Raw genomic sequence first — 24,806 nt, 5'->3', positions numbered from 1 at the left:
AACGAAAATAAGGTTAATTTTTATCAGTGATACAAATTTTACGTTTAAAAATGAGTAAGTAAGAAATGAGTAAAAATATGAATAAGTAAGTAACTAAATGAGAATTTTCATGGAAAAAAAATAGATCAAAAGAAGGGAGGGAATAAGAGTGTTTGATAGAAAAGAAATCCATTACGAATTGAAGAGGAAATCTATGAAAGGAGGGTGTACTGCCATAATGTTTCGTAAATACTCCATAAAAAGCAACCTTAATCGGTACAATACTTTAGTAATAACATATTCCTTTTGACATATTTAATTCGGTACGCATTACTTATATGAAACTTATACACGTATCTAAAATACCATAACACGCGTCATCGTCATCCCTAACATCCAGTTGCAGCCACCAGGAAGAAAATATTGCTTCCCGAGATTCTGCCCTTGATGATTACTGTGAAATCCGGGAAGGAAATATTTATCTGAAATGATGATAAGTATTTTTAAGAAATCCAGTGGAAACAGAATATTTCACAACAGGGGTATTGTATAATTTTCATTTGGAGTCCACTTGGATTTATTTCAGAAAATAATGAGAGGGATAAGACTTTATGGGAATGCCTCATGATGGAGTGGTTAAAAATAATTTTACCTTATCCACCTTCTTCCGGAAATATTTAAATTGGAAAAAGTAGGAAATAAATTTTTTAATGTATCGGGAGTTACGTTTTTTATTGACAACGAATTCTACGAGACATTTTGACTGTTTGAAACACCATAAAGAACTAGCGATATTTTCAAAAATTTCAAGGAATAAGTAATAAAATTATATCTTGCAATTCTTATTTACCGGATTATCTCGCTACTGCATGAGATTGCTTTAAATAGTAATACAATTTTTTTTCTTTCCTTTTCTTGACCTTGTTTAATATATAATATAGTATTTCTTGGAGTTTAGGTCGTTTATAAAATAAGTTTCAGCCAACGTTTCTATTTATTTTTTAAATCATCCTCAGGGCTATGTAAGAAAAAGTGTGAACAATATAAAATACAGAGAATAAAAAGATACACAATATTTATACATAAAAAAGGTACAATCGGGTTTTTATACAATATAATTTAAAGAAATTTATATATATATAACAACAGAAAGGAATGTACAAAAAATTTTGACATAAACATTAACATTTTTTTTACATTTTTTTTCCACTTTTTCTTACATAGCCCTGAAGATGATTTAAAACATAAATCGAAACGTTGGCTGAAACTTATTTTATAAATGACCTAAACTCCAAGAAATGCTATATTATATATTATATAGTAATCACATCAATATTTAAAAATATTCTTAGAATACTTTCGGGTTCGACGAGACGAAAAACTCACTAATCTCTTGCTCCACTCCGTAAATAATATTCATTTTCCAAGCTGAAAGACTTAGTTGTTTTTGTTGCTTTGAGATAAGCCTTCTTCCATGCGACGGAGAGACAGTGAGCGGAGACACTCGACCAGTGGCGCAGCGAGGGAGAGTTTTGGGGGATAAAACCCGCTCCCAGAGCTCAGTGAAATTTATAAGTTTAATCCATTTTACTTAATTGGATTGATATTACTAGTAGAATAAAGTAGGGGTTAATAAAATATATCTCAGAAAGCCGTAAAACTCACCATTTTGAACCGTTTATTTTAAAATTCCGCAATTTATTAATCTCGCACCTACCGCTTATCCTGGTGGATATATCCCCACACACACCCCGGTATTAGTTGCACCTAAACCCCCCCCCCCCCAGCCCTAATTCCTTGCTGCGCCCCTGCACTCGACTGCCTGGTCAACAGACTTTTCGTTCAATCACTGAATTATATTCTATCTACATGATATTCAAAGTCCTTCTTAAGCACCATTTCCAATCGCTATCAATTTTCTCTGCAAAAATAATAGAGAAATTGTATTTATTTTTTATTTTGTTTCAAAATGGACAATACAAAGGAGCTTTTTTCACAACAGTTACAAAGCTGGCGAGAGGGTTCCACGAATTTCGGGCCTTCCCGTGTTCTAAATTGCTCCCCTTCCACATCGCTTCCCCTACCTTCCCTAAACACTGCCCCCCCAGCCGATTGATTTGGCTCGACCCCTTCCCCTCCTCCCTCTAATCTCACGTGAGATGGTACAAAATGCGTATTTTCAGTGTAAATACGTTCATATATGCTTCATTGCGTTTGATTTATAAAAAAAACAATTTGTTTAATTATTTTATTTAAGATTATTTAAGACTACTATTTAGATTACTTAGATCGCAATTTTACACTGTATCACGTGGAATAAAATTACGAGATACTTGTTAGGGTGAGATGATTGGGTGAGAGACGGCTTGTCCCCTAACCCTAATAAAATTCTCACGCATTAATGGGTGCCCCCTCACCCATACAACAGAGATGCCGACTCACAAAAATATTGGGGGGCCCAAACCGGGGATCTTGCCCCAGGAAATTTTATAAGTCGTAAGTTTTAAGTTTTTTTAAGAATTTTAGAAGAGTCATATGATCAACATTAGAACCCTGATAACTCGAATCTCGATATCTGGGCACACCGGGGAAAATCGACAAGTCTGGCACCTATTTTCCTCAAACTCATAACGAATTTTTGAGGGGGCTCGGGCCCCCTCAGGCCCCATGAAGTCGGCGCCACTTCAATAGAACCTATGTCCTAGCTCAAGGATATCAGGTCCTACACAGGTAAACCTCTGATCTCCTTGGGCCCCACAAACGGTGAGCCCAGGTGCCTCTTTCGAGTCTTCAAAATGGCGGGACACACGAAGAGCAGACGGCAGGTTGTTTCCACCTCTTACACACCATCTGTATTTAGCCGAGTCTGTGATTCCCAGGAGGCGCAAATGTCTCATCAAATGGTAATGTCCAGTGATTAGGCCTACAAGCGTCCTAAGTTGGCCTCTGTCCATAAGGAGAAGTCACCTTGCTGACCTTTGCCCTCCCAGTTTGGCCTGTCGTAAATTCGGTGTTTCTTGCCAGATTTTTGAGTGCTGGGAAGAGCACCATGTTTTGATCTCGGCAATCGCAGTTGAGGGTGCGATTGGCACGAAAGGTTCCAGGCCACTCGGATTTGTATCGCCACCAGCCTTAGCCATTCCATCTAAAACCTCATTTCCGGATACTTCTTCATGTGTGGGTAAAATAATAAGGAGTACGCCAGCCTCTCGCGTTCAAAGACGCGTTATGGATGCCAAGGACCCACCACCCACGCGCTCTAAACAGTCAATTTTGGCTTAATGGTTGCAGTCACAACAAAACGGACAGAATCTTCAACGAATTAAGATTGTATCGCGGCAACGCCTATCTTAATTGATGTTGAAGTTATTTCGGGTTTCCCACAGGATGAGGTTCTCCATCTCTGCCGACGTTTCGATGGTCGTGTCGTCCATCGTCATCAGGGCTTGGCAGGGATGGACGACAACTTCAACATCATCATACGCCGGGAAAACCTCAGATCTTTCATCCTATCTTTATTGACAATAAAATTATGCATATTTAGATTTTCAACCTCCCCCCTAATAAAACGTCATGAAGTGAGGGTCTAGGGTTGACTTAGATGTCTAAAATATTTTAGCCTTGTATGATCTTAGGTTTTCCCGGCGTATCAGTAGCAGAAAAGTTTCTCGGGTTTTCCACCGGTTGATGTCGTCCATGTCTCCCGACGTTTCGATCCGCGACTTGCTGATAATCCTCAGGGGATCTTCCGAATGCCGTTCTTCAAAATTTTTTCCGTATATATACACTCCCTCCGAGTTCAGGTGTAACCTGATTGGTTCACGCTTGTGGAGGTTTTCCCGCCATTTTTGTCGTATATAATGGACTTCATTATTGGTCTCCAACATGGCCAACTCTAATACAGGCCGGAACATGCAATTTGGCGACAGCGCTTTACGTGACGTCAGGGGTCCTACTGCCTGGGGTCCGGTGGATCGGCCTCTCAGCTGTTGACGTCGTGTGATGTAAATACGGATGGACCTCCGTTCACCCTCCCTAAAGTTAAGATAAAAACTACGGTAGGGTTGAGTTAATCGAGTGGTTGTATTTCGTATTATAACAGCTGTTTATTAAAAGTAATCGTGAGAACTAATAACAAGGCAAGGGATACGAGATTATGCACGGAAATATATTTAAGTACCGCGATCGACGACCCAGAAATTCAGACCAAGAAGGAAATACCGCTTAGTTTACCGCTTAACCCATTGGTTGTTTATATAGAATAGCACCCTATAAAATTTATTGACTTAGAAATAAAGAGCGGCTTTAAAATAAACATCATTTCACCTCCCTGAATAACCTAATGAATTAACATGTTAAAAAGTAATGCGTTATTTTATAGCACCTTTCGCCACGGTATTTCAGGAGAGAAAACAATGTATGACGTTTAACAACATTTATTTAAAATAAAAATCAGATATATACATTTTCCGGTAAACATTTCATATTGAAGAGGTCAAACAACATATCAAACAACCTCACAATGTCACAAGGCATGGCCATCAAAGCATAAATATTACTCCAGAAAGTGGAATAAATAAAAGCTGCCACAGGTTCTTAATTTCAATTTCAGCCGGAAACAACCTCCATAGATCGTGCCATTTGAAGTTCACCGATGAACCGTCACCAGCAACAGCTATCAGTTTCACAGGCACCACATTATCTGATGGAAAAATTTGATGAAAAAAACATGATCAGTACAAATGTAAGGGCTAATTAGAAAACTTTATGTGATATAACAAAAAAACTAGTCTTAACATTCTATATATTAGACAAAAATGTGTAAAAAATATGAAGCCATAAGGAAGATAAATATATTGTCAATCTAATATTTCTAAACACCAAGACCAGTATAATGAAATAATAATGACTTCCGAATTGGAGAAATGTCTCAACAAATAACATTATACTACCGTATAACTCAATACTGATTAAAATCAAATCAAATTTTACAAACGAAAGGAAATTATTGAATTAATCTCAATAATGGTAGCCACACCAGGTTCTTAATAATTGATTATAAGACCAAATTTTCAAAGTTCACTCCAAAGGAAGTTTTAGCTGCAGAGAAAATTATTTTGTTGTTCTAAATACCACATATATACATAATTTCACTCAGCACTCATGGATTTTCCAATATACCTACTGTATTGGAAGGCGGCTAGACGTCAATTTACTAAGTCTTTTCAATATGAGAACTTATATCGTCATTTCCTCAGTAGTTCTTTCATGTTCTCACTAATTCATACAATATTCGTTCATTTCATCTCCAAGAAATAATTCATCTTTAATTATTTCCACAGATTTTCATGCTTCACTGGTCACAATAAGGAGTTTTACCTGCAATAGAAAGATGGATTAGTTCAAAAATACCACGCATATATGATATCACTCAGTACCCTTGGATTTTCAACATACCTAGAGTATAGTACGGCAGATAAATATCAATTAAGGTACCCTTATCGATACGAGAACAAATATTGACATTTCATCAATGTTCTTTCATGTTCCACTGATTCATAAAATATTTGCTGATCTCATTTCCAAGATCTTATCTACTTACGTTCACAGGTTTTCATAGTTCACTGATCACAACAAGAAGTTTTACCTGGAAGGGAAAGATGAATTAGTTCAAAATACCACTTATATATTCCATATCACTTAGTAGCAATTGATTTTCCAATGTACCTTCAGTATTAGAAGGCGGCCTGATGTCAAATTAGCATGTCTTTCGGAAATAAAGATATATATTGTCATTTCATCAGCAGTCTTTTCATGTTCCACTGATTCATACAATACTTCCTGATTTCATTTCTTAGAAGTACAACTCATCTACTTATGTTCACAGATTTTCATGGTTCACTGATCACAATAAGAAGTTTTAAGAAGAGGAGAGGGCCTGAAACACTGTGGGAGTAGCACCAGGGGACAACTTTAGGCGATCTAACTCGTAACTTTTCACTTCACCGTTCTTATTCATGTAAGTGACTCGGTGTAGGATATCCCGCTCAGCAAAATGCTTGACGCAAACTATTGCGCTTGAAGAAAGATTCCGATCCTTCCGAGGGATATTCTTCAGCCACTTCTGTCTACTGCGTTCATCTTTGGTGAACTGGAACACAGTCACATACCCCTTGTTTTTGGTGGATAGGTAGTTGCTTCTGCAATATGCACACAACAACGCTTGGGCCCCTTTAATGAAAACAATGGAAAGTTGCATTAATAAAGATAGTTTCGCTGATCACAGAATAAAAGCAGTGCATTCATGATAAGTTTGGAAAATATGAATAACATCGGTACTGGATACATATATTAACAGAGTTAACGAGAAGCCATTCGTCGTTCAATAATATAAGACGTTATTATAAACACAACTACACATAGTTATTCATAAGGCACACCAAATATAGCAATCACTGTTAACCCGAGAATAATAATATTGTAAAAACAACGCAGCATTTATATCCCGACAAATACGCCTCGTTTCATTTGTGTTACTTCGTGGCCGGCCGCCAACAGACGCTATGCTTTGGATGAAATACTGCTGAATATCCACTCACAATTCACTGAGAATATCTTTAAACTATTTTACTTACCGTAAGGCAAAACAAAGTACAGAAAAATAATTCTTGTTCCCCCTTTTAAACCAGTATTGTTGCACTCTCAATTCCCCACCATTTATGGCCGGCCGGCATGTGACCGCAACACTTTTGAAATAATAAACGTGATTTTCCTCCTTCAGCTCCCAAAAATTATCTTAAAACTATTGTATGTACCTTTAGCCAATATGATATCCACAAAAGAAGTCCAGTTCTGCCTTTTTAACAAGAGATTTAATGCTTCTTTGGTTACACGGATACTCTTCACGCATAAGTCGCCATGCTCTCAAACAAACACGATAGGACCCCGGCACAGCGTTGCCAAAATTCCATGTTCCGGCCTGTTCAAAGTTGGCCATGTCTCCAAGCATTGCTGATTTGGAAACCAGTGTCCCTGTTGAAGTTGTTGCGGTTGATGCGGATCTGAATGGCTTCCTTGACAAGGCGGTCCCAGTAGCCATGTGCTCGGCATAGCAGTTTCGTCTCCTTCCATTGTATGGCATGGTCTTCGTTGATGCTATGCTCCGCCACTGCAGACTTTTCCGGTTGGGCCAGACGTAAGTACCTTTGATGTTCCTTCGTTCTAGTTTCAATAGTCCGACTGGTCTCTCCAATGTATTTCTTTCCGCACTCGCATGGAATTTCGTAGACTCCTGGTGTCTTCAGTCCGAGGGGATCCTTTACTCTCACCAGCTGATCCCTGAGCTTTGGAGGTGGTAAATGAATTGTCTTAATGTTGTATCTGCCTAGAATGCGTTGCATCTTTCCGGATATTGTGGAGACATAGGGAAGAAAGGCTTTCGCGGTCGGCTCTTCTTGCGGCTCCCTTATATCGCCAATGGGCTTGTTAAAGGTCCTTTTTAGGGCCTCAGAAATCTGATGTTTGCTATAGCCATTTTTTTTAGCCTTATTTCGCGTTCGCCTTCAATGTTTTTAATAGGTCACATTTCCTAGAAAAAAATAGAAAAACGCTCTCTTTTCACCGTTCATGTGATTATCTGGCACCCATTCCGGGCCATTAAAATTATTTCTCACGCTTCAGTCAAGGTTAATTCTCACATTACACCCACGGAAGACCGCAAACAAGAGCGGTCGCCGACTACGCCTGAAGCCAAGAATTTTAGAGAACGGAGGTATGGTATACATTTTTCACGTACATCGGAGACACCGCCCCTATGCTGATATTTGGAATAAAAAAACAAATGAGTAACTACAAGCGGTAAGAAAGTTTGGGTTAACATTTTTGGTGTACATCCTCATGTCGGTATTTATTGGCATTTGACATCATTTAATGACTAGAATATGTACGAAAATGATAACGTGGTTTTGTTTTGATGTCATCTATCTATGGGCAATCATGTTTGAGGAATATATCAGTGTAAATATTCGATGTGAACTTGGGGTAACATTTCTGATGAACAATTTTCTCATGCAGCATTTATCCTTAATTTCATCGTTGTGGAGTAAAAATTCAATAGTGAATAATAAGTAGGTAAACATGTCGTGTTATTATGCAATTCCATTTAATGACTAGAATATGTACGAAAATGATAACGTGGTTTTGTTTTGATGTCTTATATCTATGGGCAATCATGTTTGAGGAATATATCAGTGTAAATATTCGATGTGAACTTGGGGTAACATTTCTGATGAACAATTTTCTCATGCAGCATTTATCCTTAATTTCATCGTTGTGGAGTAAAAATTCAATAGTGAATAATAAGTAGGTAAACATGTCGTGTTATTATGCACCTAGAACGCTTATTTGATGCAAATAAAAGCTTTTTGACCTTTTAAATTATTTCGTGAATAGAATGTGTCTCTAAATCATTAAGTCGTTTTGTTTTGATGTCATCTAACTATTGGCAATCATGTTTGAGTAATGTATCAGTGTAAATATTCGATGTGTACTTGGGGTAACATTTCCGATGAACAATTTTCTTGTGCGGCATTTATCCTTATTTTCATCGTTGTGGAGTAAAAATTCAATAGTGAATAATAAATAGGTGAACATATCGTGTTATTATACAACTAGAACGCTTATTTGATGCAAATTAAAGCAATGGGAGTTATTTAGGTTTCAGAAAGTTTGGGTTAACATTTTTGGTGTACATCCTCATGTCGGTATTTATTGGCATTTTACATCATTAAATGGCTAGAATGTGTCTCGTAATGATAAAGTGGCTTAGTTTTGATGTCATCTAACGATGTGTAAACATGATTGAGGAATATATCAGCGTAAATATTTGATGAGAACTTGGGGTAACATTTCTGATGAACATTTTGCTTACGAGGCATTTATCTCTATTTTCATCATTGTGGGGTAAAAATTCAATAGTGAATAATAAATACGTAAACATTTCTTGTTACATTTCAACTAGAACGCTGATTTGATGTAAATTAAAGCAATGGGAGTTATTTTGGTTTCATAAAGTTTGGGTTAACATTTTTGGTGTACATCCTCATGTCGGTATTTATTGGCATTTTACATCATTAAATGGCTAGAATGTGTCTCGTAATGATAAAGTGGCTTAGTTTTGATGTCATCTAACGATGTGTAAACATGATTGAGGAATATATCAGCATAAATATTTGATGAGAACTTAGGGTAACATTTCTGATGAACATTTTGCTTACGAGGCATTTATCTCTATTTTCATCATTGTGGGGTAAAAATTCAATAGTGAATAATAAATACGTAAACATTTCTTGTTACATTTCAACTAGAACGCTGATTTGATGTAAATTAAAGCAATGGCAGTTATTTTGGTTTCAGAAAGTTTGGGTTAACATTTTTGGTGTACATCCTCATGTCGGTATTTATTGGCATTTGACATCATTTAATGACTAGAATATGTACGAAAATGATAACGTGGTTTGGTTTTGATGTCATCTAACTATGGGCAAACATATTTGAGCAACTTCTCAGTGTAAATATTCGATGTGAACTTGGGGTAACATTTCTGATGAACAATTTTTTCATGCGGCATTTATCCTTAATTTCATCGTTGTGGAGTAAAAATTCAATAGTGAATAATAAATAGGTAAACATATCGTGTTATTATACAACTAGAACGCTTATTTGATGCAAATTAAAGCAATGGGAGTTATTTTGGTTTCAGAAAGTTTAGGTTAACATTTTTGATGAACATCTTCATGCCGGTATTTTTGACCTTTTACATTATTTCGTGAATAGAATGTGTCTCTAAATCATACAGTGGTTTGTTTTTTATATTACCTAACTATGTGTAAACATGTTTGAGGAATATGTCAGTGTAAATATTTTATGTGAACTTGGGGTAACATTTCTGTTGAACCAACCTTACAAGGCAGTCATCTAGATTTTCAACATTGTAGGGAAAAAATTCAATTTTGAATAATAAGCAGGTTAACATTTCTTGTTATATCGCAAGTAGAACGCTTGTTTGATGCAAACCTAAGCACTGGGAGGTATTTTGGTTTCAGAACGTTTGGGTTAACATTTTTGGTGAACATCTTCATGTCGGTAATTATTGACTTTTTACATTATTTCGTGACTAGATTATGTCTCAAAATCATAAAGTGGTATGGTTTTTATATTATTTGACTATGTGTAAACATGTTTGAGGAATATATCAGTTTAAATATTTCATGTGAACTTGGGGTAACATCCCTGATGAACATTTTGCTCACGAGGCATTTATCTTTATTTTCATCTTTGTAATATTTATGATAATAAATCTGAACCAGTAAATAATTCTTTCTTTCTGTTTATCATTTATACTAATGCAACTGTTTTAAAAATTGTTCAGTACCTTTTCAATATTGGCTACACATTTGAGATATCAAGGACCTCATACCAATGTAAAGTATTCAGTTTGCAGATCTGTCTATGTTGACATTCAGGAAAGGGTAACTGAGCATTTTTGTTGTAATCTTTACAATGCTTTCATGTGAAACCAAGGGACTCGAATATTTATTTGCTTATGGTTGAATCAATATCTGTATCTAATTTTAGTTTGTAGTCCAACAGTACACATTGGTCCTATATTTAGTGGAACCTATGTAATATGTTTTCAGATAATTAGTATATTAAAAAAAAGGGTTTCCATTTACAAAAGGTAAGTACACTACCTTTAATGATGCTTATCTGCAATAAATTATTCTTGTACTACAAAGCAGAAAGAGAAGCTAACCGTTGCTGAAGGTCAATGACATCATGTAGTATTACTGCTGACACTGCAGTATGTGAATCAATGGAATAGAAGATTTTAAAGTCAACAGCGGAGATTGAGTGCTTTCTCAGATTTAAAGACCATTCTCCATTAATGGACTCTAGGGAAAATCCATGATAATTATCATTCACAAACAGTAATAAAGGAAGTGGTCCCAGGTGGGAGCCCTGTGGAAAAGCAGATGTTGCATAAAATTGTGATGGTTCTGCATTCTGGATTTTATTTGCTAGTCCTCTCTTTGACTTATAGCATGGGACCACATATTCCATTGGCTTTCAGTTTTGCTGCTGATAGAAAAATGATAAACTTAATTGAATGCATTTGGAAAAATCACAATACACTGTACCTGAAAATGATCAGTAGGATCTGTAGCTACTAATAGCTGAAAAAGCAAAAGGTTTGTACCTAGTAGTTGAAGTAACGCACCTAAATCCTTGCCCTTAATCAGTAATCAGGTTTTCAAACACTTTGGCAAAAACTGACTGAATAATGGTCTATAATCACTAAAGGCTGCTTTACATGGGGCATGTAATTGCGCAGGTTAGAACTGCATTAATTTTCAATACGGCATAAAATTGCGAGAATGTGAGCTTGGGATTAGAAGAGGGGCTATTTTGTCATGCATTATCGAATGCGTCCTAGGAATTCACTGCTTTACAGGACACAATTTTGACTGTGCCTTTGTACATAAGTCTGATTGTGCAGTGACTTTCCACTTTTTCATTTTTTTAATAGTGTTAACGTTTTTACACACAGGTATCACAATTGCTTTTTTGGAGGAGCTAGGAATTATGCCAGCATCTAGAGACTTGTTAAAGATAATATGGAGAGCTATTTTAAATGTTTTGTTAAGAAGTGGGGACACAAATTCAACTGCATTCTTGAAGGAATAATACTACTTTTCTCATGAGTTACATGCAGTGGCATAGCCAGGAAGGTCTCTTGCCCTCTCTCCCCCAAAAGCATTAGTTTTAGCAGAAAAATATTAACCTATAAAACAAATTAATTCTATTCCACCGATACTAGGAAGCAAAACTAATATTGACTATTATTTTTGTGAAGCAAAATAGCGTAACATGTCAATTTTACAGATAAAAATGTTCACATTTTCCCCAGAGGATTCCACCACTGTACCCCCAACACCATTCTAGCTCAGGTGCGCAGCTAGGAATTAGGCAAGGGGAGGTTTTAGGCGCAACTAACACTGGGGGATCTGAGGGTATGGAATACCCACTAGCAGGGGCGGATCCAGGATTTCTTTCTGGGAGGGGCACAAGCAAGGCCGTATCCAGGATTTTGGTCAGGGGGGGGCACAAGGATACCTCGTCATACAAAACAAACGAAATGATAATGGGACCGTATTAAAAATCTAGCATATTTTTAAGGGTCTGGGGGGGGCACGTGCCCCCGTGCCCCCCCCCTGGATCCGCCTATGCCCACTAGGATAAGAGGGAGGTGCGGGGGCCCTCCCCTAGAAAATTTTTCAGATAAATGGCGAGTTTTACCACTTTCGGATGGATATTTTTATTAATCCTTACACTATTCTATTAGTAATATTAATGCAATTAAGTAAAATGGATTAAATTTAAAAATTTCTCTGAAATCTGGGGGAGGGGTTTATCCCCAAAACCCCTCCTTGCTGCGCCTGTCCTAGCTACACCCCTGGTAACATGAGGCCAAAAGAATTACCTAATGGTCTAATGATCACCTATTAACATCTCTTGATGAGGTGATTGAATTTCATGTACTCAGTCCGATCACCATTTTTTAAAGGTTAAATGGTAAATTTTATTTTGAGTGATCCAAATTTTGAGAGCAGGGAAGAATCATTTAGGATAATTACTCTTACTAAAGAAATTTACAGGAGTGAAAATGCAAACAGCATCTTAAGTACTGCATAAAAACTATTCATAGCATCATATAGCGATTTTGGTTTCATAAAATCTTATTGTCGGACCAGTAAATATAACTTGAAATAATAATTCAAACCAATAAAATCAGTTTTAAAAGTCATACAACAGTGTGATAAATACCACAGGCTTAATGGCAAATATTTTCCTCATACACTGACATCATTGATAGAATTATACTGTGTTTCCATGTGCTTTTAAGAGTTCCAGTCTTTTTCTGGGCAAACCTTTATTTGTACTGTTAGTACAGCACACTCCCGATTATCCGGCTACGGTTTATTTGGGTTGTGGATTATCCGTGCATGATTGTCACTCTTGCTCTTTTTTTTCTGCTATATATTTTTTTAAAAATACAATCGGACGCAAAATCATCGGAATTACTGCATTAATGCGAGGATACACCAGGCTTATTATTTCCGTTACAATCCCCTACGTAAAACTGAAGCGATCGCGCGCTAGCTGCATTGACGGGATCACCGTGTTCCTATTTTCCAAGCCTCGCAATGCACGACCGCGCTCCGTGATCACGGATACTCCTTTACCGACCTTGGGATACACGCCCCGCAGCAGCTGCAATCTGGGCAACTTGTGCGAGACGCAACTAACATAAATGGCGCGGTGCCTGAAAGTAATTTCCGACGTCGAGTAGTGGTTTTGAAGCATTCTTTCAAACCACTTTACTGCATCCGTGATCACACAGCCACGGATGTGTGGTTTTCGAAACCAGGCCTTATACAGAGCATTAATAATACAAGCACAACAATCTTATCGCCGCTAAAAAGATCGAGAACTGGCGAAGAAAGCTCTCATTGAGTCCGGGAAGCACTCTTAAATAACAGAATACCTGCATAAATAATATTATATTGTTTTTTACGTAAATTATGAACATTACCAGACATTTACGTAAAAGTTTAGGTTATCCGTGTTTTACGATTATTCGTGCCGTCTCTCCCCATCATTAGCCCGGATAATCGGGAGTGTACTGTATATGAAGTCATTTTCTTTTTATGCATGGGCTAATAATTCTCATGTACTGACTAAACTAGCAAGTGGTACTCATTTAAATACAATGGGTCGCAAAGATTTAAATATGGATTAATTTATTATGAAAGAGGTGGTTTACTGTTTATAGCATGTTAAAGTAGAATTGTTTCTTAAGCAATGTTTCGAGATATTAGTAATGGTCCAAGTCTGACCTAAATGGAAAGAACACCAGAGAGCTCTGCTAATGTCATATGCATAGGAAGAACTGAAGCCCTGAAATACATTTACTCTATCATGTACCTTTCCACGTGAACATGAAGCCCAAACACCTAACTTCTTGGTGTTCTACTGATCTAAATAAACAAGAACAGATACCTACCAATATAATTTCCTAGAAGCAGGAAAAATTCAGTTACAGTAGACTCTCGTTATTACGAAGTTCATCGGACCGATAGCCCGGAGGTATGTAATAACGAAGTTCGTATGAACGTTTCTCTTGGGAATCGTCGAAAAAACCGTACGTGATAAATGCGATTAAATTACGCGGAAATAAATATAAACAGGAAAAATCGTTTCAGTTTCGGCATGCGGCATGACGTTATCGAGGGTTGATATCCTCCCGAGTACAGTAAGTCCGATTTACGAACTAGATGCGTTCCAAGACCTTGTTCCTAAGTTGATAAACCTACGGTCCGGCCGCCGAGAGTTGTCCGATGACATGCAGGATAGTCTACGTCGGGGCAGCGTTGCCAGGTGAGAAAGTGAAACGCCTATAAGGGCCTCCGTGAAGAATGGAGACGGAAAGGACGACGAGCGTGAAGGACCCAGTGGAAGAACCACTTGTTTTGGGGATTCGAAGAAAGGGCATGTTTTAGTTGATCAGGCTTATTTCGCTGCTCTGTATGCATTTGACAACGTTGTATGACTAGGCATGTGTGAGGTGCGTTTGGGGGACAGCGATTGCCTGCAATCCGTGCTGGCGAAGAGTTATCCGCACCTCCTATTCTGCCGTCATCGGACCGGTCGTCCTGCATGCAAGGCATCGAGGAGTACGGTTATGATGCAGAATGCAACACTGCGCTAACTCACGATTGTGACGAATTGATCTAGCTGGGCGTGCAACGCAGCCGAAAAAATCGCTCTCCGCGGCAAGGAACAACGGGCGAAACGTTGAACAGTTCCTAACTTCACACCGGAATGAATGATACTTTGTTCAGATTATGCCCAGAGTACGATTTCCTCTACGCCGCACGGCTTAGCAACGGCTAAATCAAAAGGCACCAAATTCGAAATTTTTTAATGGTGTCATCTCTGCAAGTTCGTAAATCGAATGTGCGAAGGAAGAGAACTAACTGTACATCAAATTTACGAGCTGTGAGTCTGTCACCGTGATTCCCAAGGAATGAAGTTCGTTATATGACGCTGCGCGAATGGTGAAGAAATAACCATAAATGACGCTCTCGGTCACAGTACATGAGGACAACTTAAACGTGGCGTGATAATTAAAACTAAGCGTAGTGAATATCCATCTAAATGCCATAGCTTATGCGTGGAACTTCGTAATAAAGTTCATTTTGTAACTACCAGGACCGGGACGGAGGTTCGTAATTTCGTAAAAACGAAAATTTTTAATAACGTTTCTTTTCCTATAGCTTGGATAGCTTTTCGTCGGGACCAACGATTTGCTTCGTAAAAGCGAGAACTTCGTAATAACGTTGTTCGTATTAACGAGAGTCTACTGTTACATACCACAGTTCTCCAACCACAATTGTATTCCATACAAGGAATTTATAGAAAAACTTATTTTTCTATGCATAGAAAATTTAGTAAAATGGTAAAAAAAGCTCAAACTGATGACTTCCTATGATCAATTGAGTAAGTTGAAGTTAAAGTTATCAAGTAAGTGTAATAAATGGGCTATGTGCTTTAGAAATTTTCCGCATGCCAACACTAATACCAATATGTTTGTGAAAACATTTCACAACACTGAAAACCCATTACCTTAACTGGAAAGTTAACAGGATATTAGATGATTTTGTAACAATTATTTTCAGAATCCAAAAACAGCGTACCTGTCTCTAAAGTACAATAGGATTATTGAATAGCCACCTCTTGGATTTGCAAGCGTAAATTGTTTACACCATTACAAAGGCATCAAAATCCTTGATGAAAATGTAATGGTAGTGACTAAAGGCTAGTGTTGGAATGTCAGAGCCCAGTCTGATCCTTCGTCTTTGTACTTTGTCAAGTTGGCCAATGGTGATTGTAGCCTTCCAGAGTTGTGCTTCGTAAAATGCTGTAGGTTATCTTGTGCGGGTCTTTGTTCACACATGTATATTTGCTCATACAGTGACAAACATTCAATATGGAAGCACGTTCATAAAGTTCACTCTTTTCAAGTTCGAAATCATCATACTTCATCAGCCCCTGCCTTTGAAGTTGAAAGTACAGCAAAATTGGACCTTTGCTCATCATCATTTTCCAATAATGATTAATCTAAAGAACAGTTACTCCATTCTATAGAAAATAGTTTGAAGCAAATAAAATCATTCATCAATCAAAAAAAGTCACAGCCTCTCCTTCTCCATGTTCTTAACACTTTAAAATTACTGCTCGAGAAATTCGATGCAATTGAGCATACCACAGAACCTCCTAAACTGCAGCATGCAAGAGTACCCCCTACCTCTAATCTATAAGCAACTCAATACAGGTTGCACCAAACCTCAAAGGATCGCAAACCCACCAAGCACTACTTCCAGAGCCCTAGCCGAGATCAACTAGAGTCCATTAAAGATTCATTAATGAATAATGAGTGTTGCTCTTTCACAGATCGAATTTCTTCGAACAGTAATCTTCTGAAAACTGTTTGCAGGAGTGGCCAATATACAGTCAATTCTGTGCATCTAAATCACTTGATTGTTTTATAAGTCATTTAGAAGTTGAGCAATTAGCCTAGTGTGTATCACCAGATTTTCAAAGAGGCTGGCTGTACGATACTGTAATCGCAGTTTTTCTAACAATTGTAAGCTCATCTATATCTACTGCTAGAATTATAGATACGGCAGTTTGTAGTTAGCAATATGAAATTAGAGAAGGTATTATCCCTTTTTCAGAAAATCACCTTCAAAGATGTAACTAAGCTAATTATTCCATTTAATCCATTGAATTCACATTGGCTTCTCCTAGTAGTTAGGCTTAATGAAAAAGAAATTGATTTTTATGACCCTTCCAGTGATAGCATTAAGCCTATGTATAAATACGGTATTGCTCAGTGGGTTATATTCCTTGGTCATAAATGTAGTGGTGAGATTGCAGACTGGAAGACATTTCACCCAAAGCATCTGTTGCAAATTGATGGCCTTAACTGTGGGGTTTACATATCAAGGTTTGCTGAGCAAGATCTGAAAGGACAACCAGTCGATCCAGTTGCCTACAGGAAGTTAATGTTCAACACAATCACTGGGAGAAGCCACTGAAAACCATACTTGCAGGCTACCCAATTGCCAGAGGTTAAAGCAATGTTTGTGTCTTCAATAGCTGCACCTTTTCATTCTTCTTTCCTATTTCATTTTCCTGTGTGCCTTAAATATTTTGCATGACATTTTTTCAGATCTTGAGATGACTTGCATCACATGCATCTTCTATGTACTTACTTCTTCCTACTATCTTTTCAAATTTGATAGAGCATACTTCCTAGTTCAGAATTATAGCATTTGTATCATTTTATGTGCTAGTCATATTTTATTTTTTGTATTGGAAGGTATGCCAAGATAGCATATTTTTATTTGATTATTCTAGTCATTGCCATACATAACACCTTGAGTCTTCCACAAGGTCATGACTTTTATTTAGCTTTATCTATAAGGAAGTGCTAAGGTGCTTTCTATAAAACTGTGCAATATTTTTTGTCCTGAAATTTGATGTCATGTACATTACAGCTTGCTTAGAGAGCAAATTTTTGTCCAGTCGTTTTGTAAACAGCAAGCTAAGAAATGAATACGTCAAGCTGAGTTGCATAGCCATTTCTAATCATATGCAGCATGTCTATAATCATTCAATAACAACTGGCTCTTAATATCCTTGATAAATAACATATGTACATATCTTTCTATTTTCCTAAGTCTTGAAGGCTCAGCATGTTAAGAGAATGTGCAAGGAATTTATTTATCTTCAGTTACATTATTTTTTACGTGATAGTAACACCTATATTGTAAATATGTAGATAAGCAGTTTGCATGTCCCTTTCCAAGGACTACTACCTTGTCGCGGTGGAAGGGCTTGTGTGTTCCGTGAAATCTGCACAATATTGGCAAATGATACATTTTTCTCACTGTCATGTAAATTCACACCAATAATATACAAGGGTAGGAACCAGACTAAAGGTAGTAAAATCCAGATAAATCGGCAAAGGTGATATCAACAGCAGTCTTATCAACAATACCAAAATGGATAGCTGTTGAGTGTTACTTTCATGTACATATTAAAGGTACATACAGATTTTTTTCTGAAAATAGTCTATGTATTTTTGGAAAGTGTCTCTGAAAATAATTTTTTGAAATGAAAATTATTCTGTGAAAGTATTCTTGCCTCAATTCAATGCCAAAAGAAAAACAGCTATTTTTCTTTTTAACTAAAAATTTCTTTGTCAGCAAAAACATAAGTCCATCACCTGGCCCGAATGATTGATGGCAGTCCCCTTAAGTTAATATAACAAAAAAATTTTGCCTATTTATTATTCACTATTGAATTTTTACCCTACAATGATGAAAATAGAGATAAATGCCTCGTAAGCAAAATGTTCATCAGAAATGTTACCCCAAGTTCTCATCAAATATTTACACTGATATATTCCTCAATCATGTTTACACATCGTTAGATGACATCAAAACTAAGCCACTTTATCATTACGAGACACATTCTAGCCATTTAATGATGTAAAATGCCAATAAATACCGACATGAGGATGTACACCAAAAATGTTAACCCAAACTTTATGAAACCAAAATAACTGCCATTGCTTTAATTTACATCAAATTAGCATTCTAGTTGAAATGTAACAAGAAATGTTTACATATTTATTATTCACTATTGAATTTTTACCCCACAATGATGAAAATAGAGATAAATGCCTCGTAAGCAAAATGTTCATCAGAAATGTTACCCTAAGTTCTCATCAAATATTTACACTGATATATTCCTCAATCATGTTTACACATCGTTAGATGACATCAAAACTAAGCCACTTTATCATTACGAGACACATTCTAGCCATTTAATGATGTAAAATGCCAATAAATACCGACATGAGGATGTACACCAAAAATGTTAACCCAAACTTTCTGAAACCAAAATAACTGCCATTGCTTTAATTTACATCAAATCAGCGTTCTAGTTGAAATGTAACAAGAAATGTTTACGTATTTATTATTCACTATTGAATTTTTACCCCACAATGATGAAAATAGAGATAAATGCCTCGTAAGCAAAATGTTCATCAGAAATGTTACCCCAAGTTCTCATCAAATATTTACGCTGATATATTCCTCAATCATGTTTACAAATCGTTAGATGACATCAAAACTAAGCCACTTTATCATTACGAGACACATTCTAGCCATTTAATGATGTAAAATGCCAATAAATACCGACATGAGGATGTACACCAAAAATGTTAACCCAAACTTTCTGAAACCAAAATAACTGCCATTGCTTTAATTTACATCAAATCAGCGTTCTAGTTGAAATGTAACAAGAAATGTTTACGTATTTATTATTCTCTATTGAATTTTTACCCCACAATGATGAAAATAGAGATAAATGCCTCGTAAGCAAAATGTTCATCAGAAATGTTACCCCAAGTTCTCATCAAATATTTACGCTGATATATTCCTCAATCATGTTTACACATCGTTAGATGACATCAAAACTAAGCCACTTTATCATTACGAGACACATTCTAGCCATTTGATGATGTAAAATGCCAATAAATACCGACATGAGGATGTACACCAAAAATGTTAACCCAAACTTTATGAAACCAAAATAACTCCCATTGCTTTAATTTACATCAAATAAGCATCCTAGTTGTATAATAACACGATCTGTTAACCTATTTATTATTCACCATTGATTTTTTTACCCCACAATGATGAAAATACATACAAATGCCTCGTAAGCAAAATGTACATCAGAAATGTTACCCCAAGTTCTCATTACATATTTACCTCGATATATTCCTCAATCATGTTTACACATAGTTAGCTAATATCAAAAACAAACCACTATATGATTCTGAGACAGATTCTAGTCACAATTTAATGTAAAAGGCCAATAAATACCGACATGAAGATGTACACCGAAAATGTTAACCCAAACTTTCTGAAACCAAAATAACTCCCATTGCTTTAATTTGATTCAAATAAGCATCCTAGTTGTATAATAACACGATATGTTAACCAATTTATTATTCACCATTGATTTTTTTACCCCACAAAGATGAAAATACATACAAATGCCTCGTAAGCAAAATGTACATCAAAAATGTTACCCGAAGTTCTCATCAAATATATCCACTGATATATTCCTCAATCACGTTTACACATAGTTAGCTAATATCATAAACAAACCACTATATGATTCTGAGACAGATTCTAGTCACAATTTAATGTAAAAGGCCAATAAATACCGACATGAAGATGTACACCGAAAATGTTAACCCAATTTTTCTGAAACCAAAATAACTCCCATTGCTTTAATTTGATTCAAATAAGCATTCTAGTTGTATAATAACACGATATGTTAACCTATTTATTATTCACTATTGTTTTTTTACACCACAAAGATGAAAATACATACAAATGCCTCGTAAGCAAAATGTACATCAGAAATGTTACCCCAAGTTCTCATTACATATTTACCTCGATATATTCCTCAATCATGTTTACACATAGTTAGCTAATATCAAAAACAAACCACTATATGATTCTGAGACAGATTCTAGTCACAATTTAATGTAAAAGGCCAATAAATACCGACATGAAGATGTACACCGAAAATGTTAACCCAAACTTTCTGAAACCAAAATAACTCCCATTGCTTTAATTTGATTCAAATAAGCATCCTAGTTGTATAATAACACGATATGTTAACCTATTTATTATTCACTATTGATTTTTTTACCCCACAATGATGAAAATACATACAAATGCCTCGTAAGCAAAATGTACATCAGAAATGTTACCCCAAGTTCTCATCAAATATTTCCACTGATATATTCCTCAATCATGTTTACACATAGTTAGCTAATATCAAAAACAAACCACTATATGATTCTGAGACAGATTCTAGTCACAATTAAATGTAAAAGGCCAATAAATACCGACATGAAGATGTACACCGAAAATGTTAACCCAATTTTTCTGAAACCAAAATAACTCCCATTGCTTTAATTTGATTCAAATAAGCATCCTAGTTGTATAATAACACGATATGTTAACCTATTTATTATTCACTATTGTTTTTTTACACCACAATGATGAAAATACATACAAATGCCTCGTAAGGAAAATGTACATCAGAAATGTTACCCCAAGTTCTCATCAAATATTTCCACTGATATATTCCTCAATCATGTTTACACATAGTTAGCTAATATCACGAAGTAACCACTATATGATTCTGAGACAGATTCTAGTCACAATTTAATGTAAAAGGCCAATAAATACCGACATGAAGATGTACACCGAAAATGTTAACCCAAACTTTCTGAAACCAAAATAACTCCCATTGCTTTAATTTGATTCAAATAAGCATCCTAGTTGTATAATAACACGATATGTTAACCAATTTATTATTCACCATTGATTTTTTTACCCCACAAAGATGAAAATACATACAAATGCCTCGTAAGCAAAATGTACATCAAAAATGTTACCCGAAGTTCTCATCAAATATATCCACTGATATATTCCTCAATCACGTTTACACATAGTTAGCTAATATCATAAACAAACCACTATATGATTCTGAGACAGATTCTAGTCACAATTTAATGTAAAAGGCCAATAAATACCGACATGAAGATGTACACCGAAAATGTTAACCCAATTTTTCTGAAACCAAAATAACTCCCATTGCTTTAATTTGATTCAAATAAGCATCCTAGTTGTATAATAACACGATCTGTTAACGTATTTATTATTCACCATTGATTTTTTTACCCCACAATGATGAAAATACATACAAATGCCTCGTAAGCAAAATGTACATCAGAAATGTTACCCCAAGTTCTCATTACATATTTACCTCGATATATTCCTCAATCATGTTTACACATAGTTAGCTAATATCATAAACAAACCACTATATGATTCTGAGACAGATTCTAGTCACAATTTAATGTAAAAGGCCAATAAATACCGACATGAAGATGTACACCGAAAATGTTAACCCAATTTTTCTGAAACCAAAATAACTCCCATTGCTTTAATTTGATTCAAATAAGCATCCTAGTTGTATAATAACACGATCTGTTAACCTATTTATTATTCACCATTGATTTTTTTACCCCACAATGATGAAAATACATACAAATGCCTCGTAAGCAAAATGTACATCAGAAATGTTACCCCAAGTTCTCATTACATATTTACCTCGATATATTCCTCAATCATGTTTACACATAGTTAGCTAATATCATAAACAAACCACTATATGATTCTGAGACAGATTCTAGTCACAATTTAATGCAAAAGGCCAATAAATACCGACATGAAGATGTACACCGAAAATGTTAACCCAATTTTTCTGAAACCAAAATAACTCCCATTGCTTTAATTTGATTCAAATAAGCATCCTAGTTGTATAATAACACGATATGTTAACCTATTTATTATTCACTATTGATTTTTTCACCCCACAATGATGAAAATACATACAAATGCCTCGTAAGCAAAATGTACATCAGAAATGTTACCCCAAGTTCTCATCAAATATTTCCACTGATATATTCCTCAATAATGTTTACACATAGTTAGCTAACATAAAAAACAAACCACTATATGATTCTGAGACAGATTCTAGTCACAATTTAATGTAAAAGGCCAATAAATACCGTCATGAAAATGTACTCCGAAAATGTTAACCCAAACGATCTGAAACCAAAATCACTCCCGGGGCCTAATTGTACATCAAATATTAATATAATAACGGTTTCCAATTCATTTCTACTTTTCTCTGGGACTCTAGCCTTAGAACTCGCCTTTGTTTACATTTTTTAATAATATTTCGCTTTCGGCCATCTTGAATTTAGATGTACGTCCTCATGTATACCAAACCTCCATTCGGAACGATTCTGAAGCCAAGGCTGCTGATTAACGCAATCGAATGTTTACGGAGTCAAACGTCCTCTCTTTTGTTTGGATCTTTCACGATAGATTAAAAGCTCTTTGCGGAGGTTATGAGAAACTCAGACCCAAATTTTTCTGTGCGGCTATGGGAAATATAGCTCCAATGAGAAAAATGTGCGGATAGTACGTATTTCCCATACATACTGAGGAGATTAAAGCTTACAATGTCTCATCCAAAGATTACGATCACCAGCCCGAATTTCAACTAATAATAATTAATGAAGGATCTTATTCCTCTCAAACATCTGTACTGCTATACCCTTAATCCTTTGCCAGAGCCTTTGACCCTAGTAATAAAAGTTCTTACAATCCTTCTAAGAATCACATCCGACATTCTGTAGTAATTCATTAAGATACTAAAAATAATATTATTTTTTACTTAAAGGTATATTTGCCATTGAACAGACGCGTGGGGATTGGGTCGGTGTGGTAGCTGGAGTGTTGGCTTACCAGCCCCTTGGGCTTGGGTTCAAATCCCGGCGGTGGCAAAGAATTTGCAGAAACTGTCCGATCCCTTGAATGTAGTGTGGAGGGCATTTAAAAACGCAACACTCCGTCCGTCGGATGAGATGTTAAGCCGTGATCCCCTTGGCGCCATTCGTTAAGAGCAGGCTAATGCCGACGCCAGGTTTTTCTCCACCCTTCCTTCCATACTCTTCCCTCGTAGCACAAATGACATCAGCTGTCGATTGACTCCTCCAAATACCATGCCATACGGAGGCGTTCATGAATAGGAAAGAGCTGATGAGAGGGTCGCTGCGTATAATTTTAGAGAAAAGGCTATTGGAAGATCTTATACGGAATGTAGCGCTTTACAGTGCGGAAACGTGGATGCTAAGGAAGGTGGATGAGAGATGACTAGGCTCGCATTCGCAATTAGGGCGAGGAAAAGAATGGAGAATGTGAAGTGAACGGGGAGGAAAATGAACGACGAAGTGCTGGACGTGCTGGATGAGGAGAGAAAACTTTTATATGAGATATGGGGGTGACAAAAATATCATGGACCGACTACTGAGTGGGCAAGGGGAGTTACGAAACTCGTTGGAGGGAAGAGTTATGTACGTTGAGGAGTAAGAGATCAGGATTTATAGTTATAAGAAAAGGGAGTAGCCATCACTGTGAATTGAAAAGAGAAGTCTAATTTGACAATTAGGTAGGGGGAGTGCAAAAATTCCACAAAGGAAAAATCATTTGCTTTGACCAGGATTCGAACCCAGACCTTGAAAATTCACCCAAAGTGCTCCAGCACATGAACTACCGAAGCATCTGTTTCCCCTGATAGCCTTAGAGGATATAGATTTGCTAAAATTTTCCTAAATCAAGGAGTCCACCCTTACGTCTAAAGAGTACTGAAATATTACGTTACGCTAGCATTATTGAGGCATATACCTATTGAAACATAGGACGGCGCAGGATTTAAATAAATTTAGTGTATTAACTTAAAATTATACCTAACAGAATATGAAAAAGGTGAGGTGTTTTCACTCCCACAACTTTTAATGTATATATGTATTTCAATTGAACTACAATAAGATGAAATGTAACAATCGCCAGAATTTAAATTGGAATCTTATGGCTGACAGGGTATTACCCAGAATAACATCATCATCGGTAAACTCTACTCCCAGTATAGATACCTATAGCCTTTAATGATGGAAACATGTACGTGAAATA

General features: G+C 36.3%; 1 long non-coding RNA gene across 1 annotated transcript; it reads left to right on the top strand.

The window, feature by feature from the left end:
* Positions 1–8,039: 8,039 nt before the first annotated feature.
* On the top strand, positions 8,040–8,418 carry LOC124159820. The gene is made up of 2 exons (XR_006865018.1): positions 8,040–8,109; positions 8,345–8,418. It is a non-coding gene; the product is annotated as an uncharacterized LOC124159820 (long non-coding RNA).
* Positions 8,419–24,806: the final 16,388 nt, after the last annotated feature.

The sequence above is a fragment of the Ischnura elegans genome, chromosome 5, assembly GCF_921293095.1.
Source record: "Ischnura elegans chromosome 5, ioIscEleg1.1, whole genome shotgun sequence".
Taxonomy (NCBI): domain Eukaryota; kingdom Metazoa; phylum Arthropoda; class Insecta; order Odonata; family Coenagrionidae; genus Ischnura; species Ischnura elegans.
Note: the sequence above shows the minus strand (reverse complement) of the source record. Positions and strands in the feature narration are given on the sequence as shown.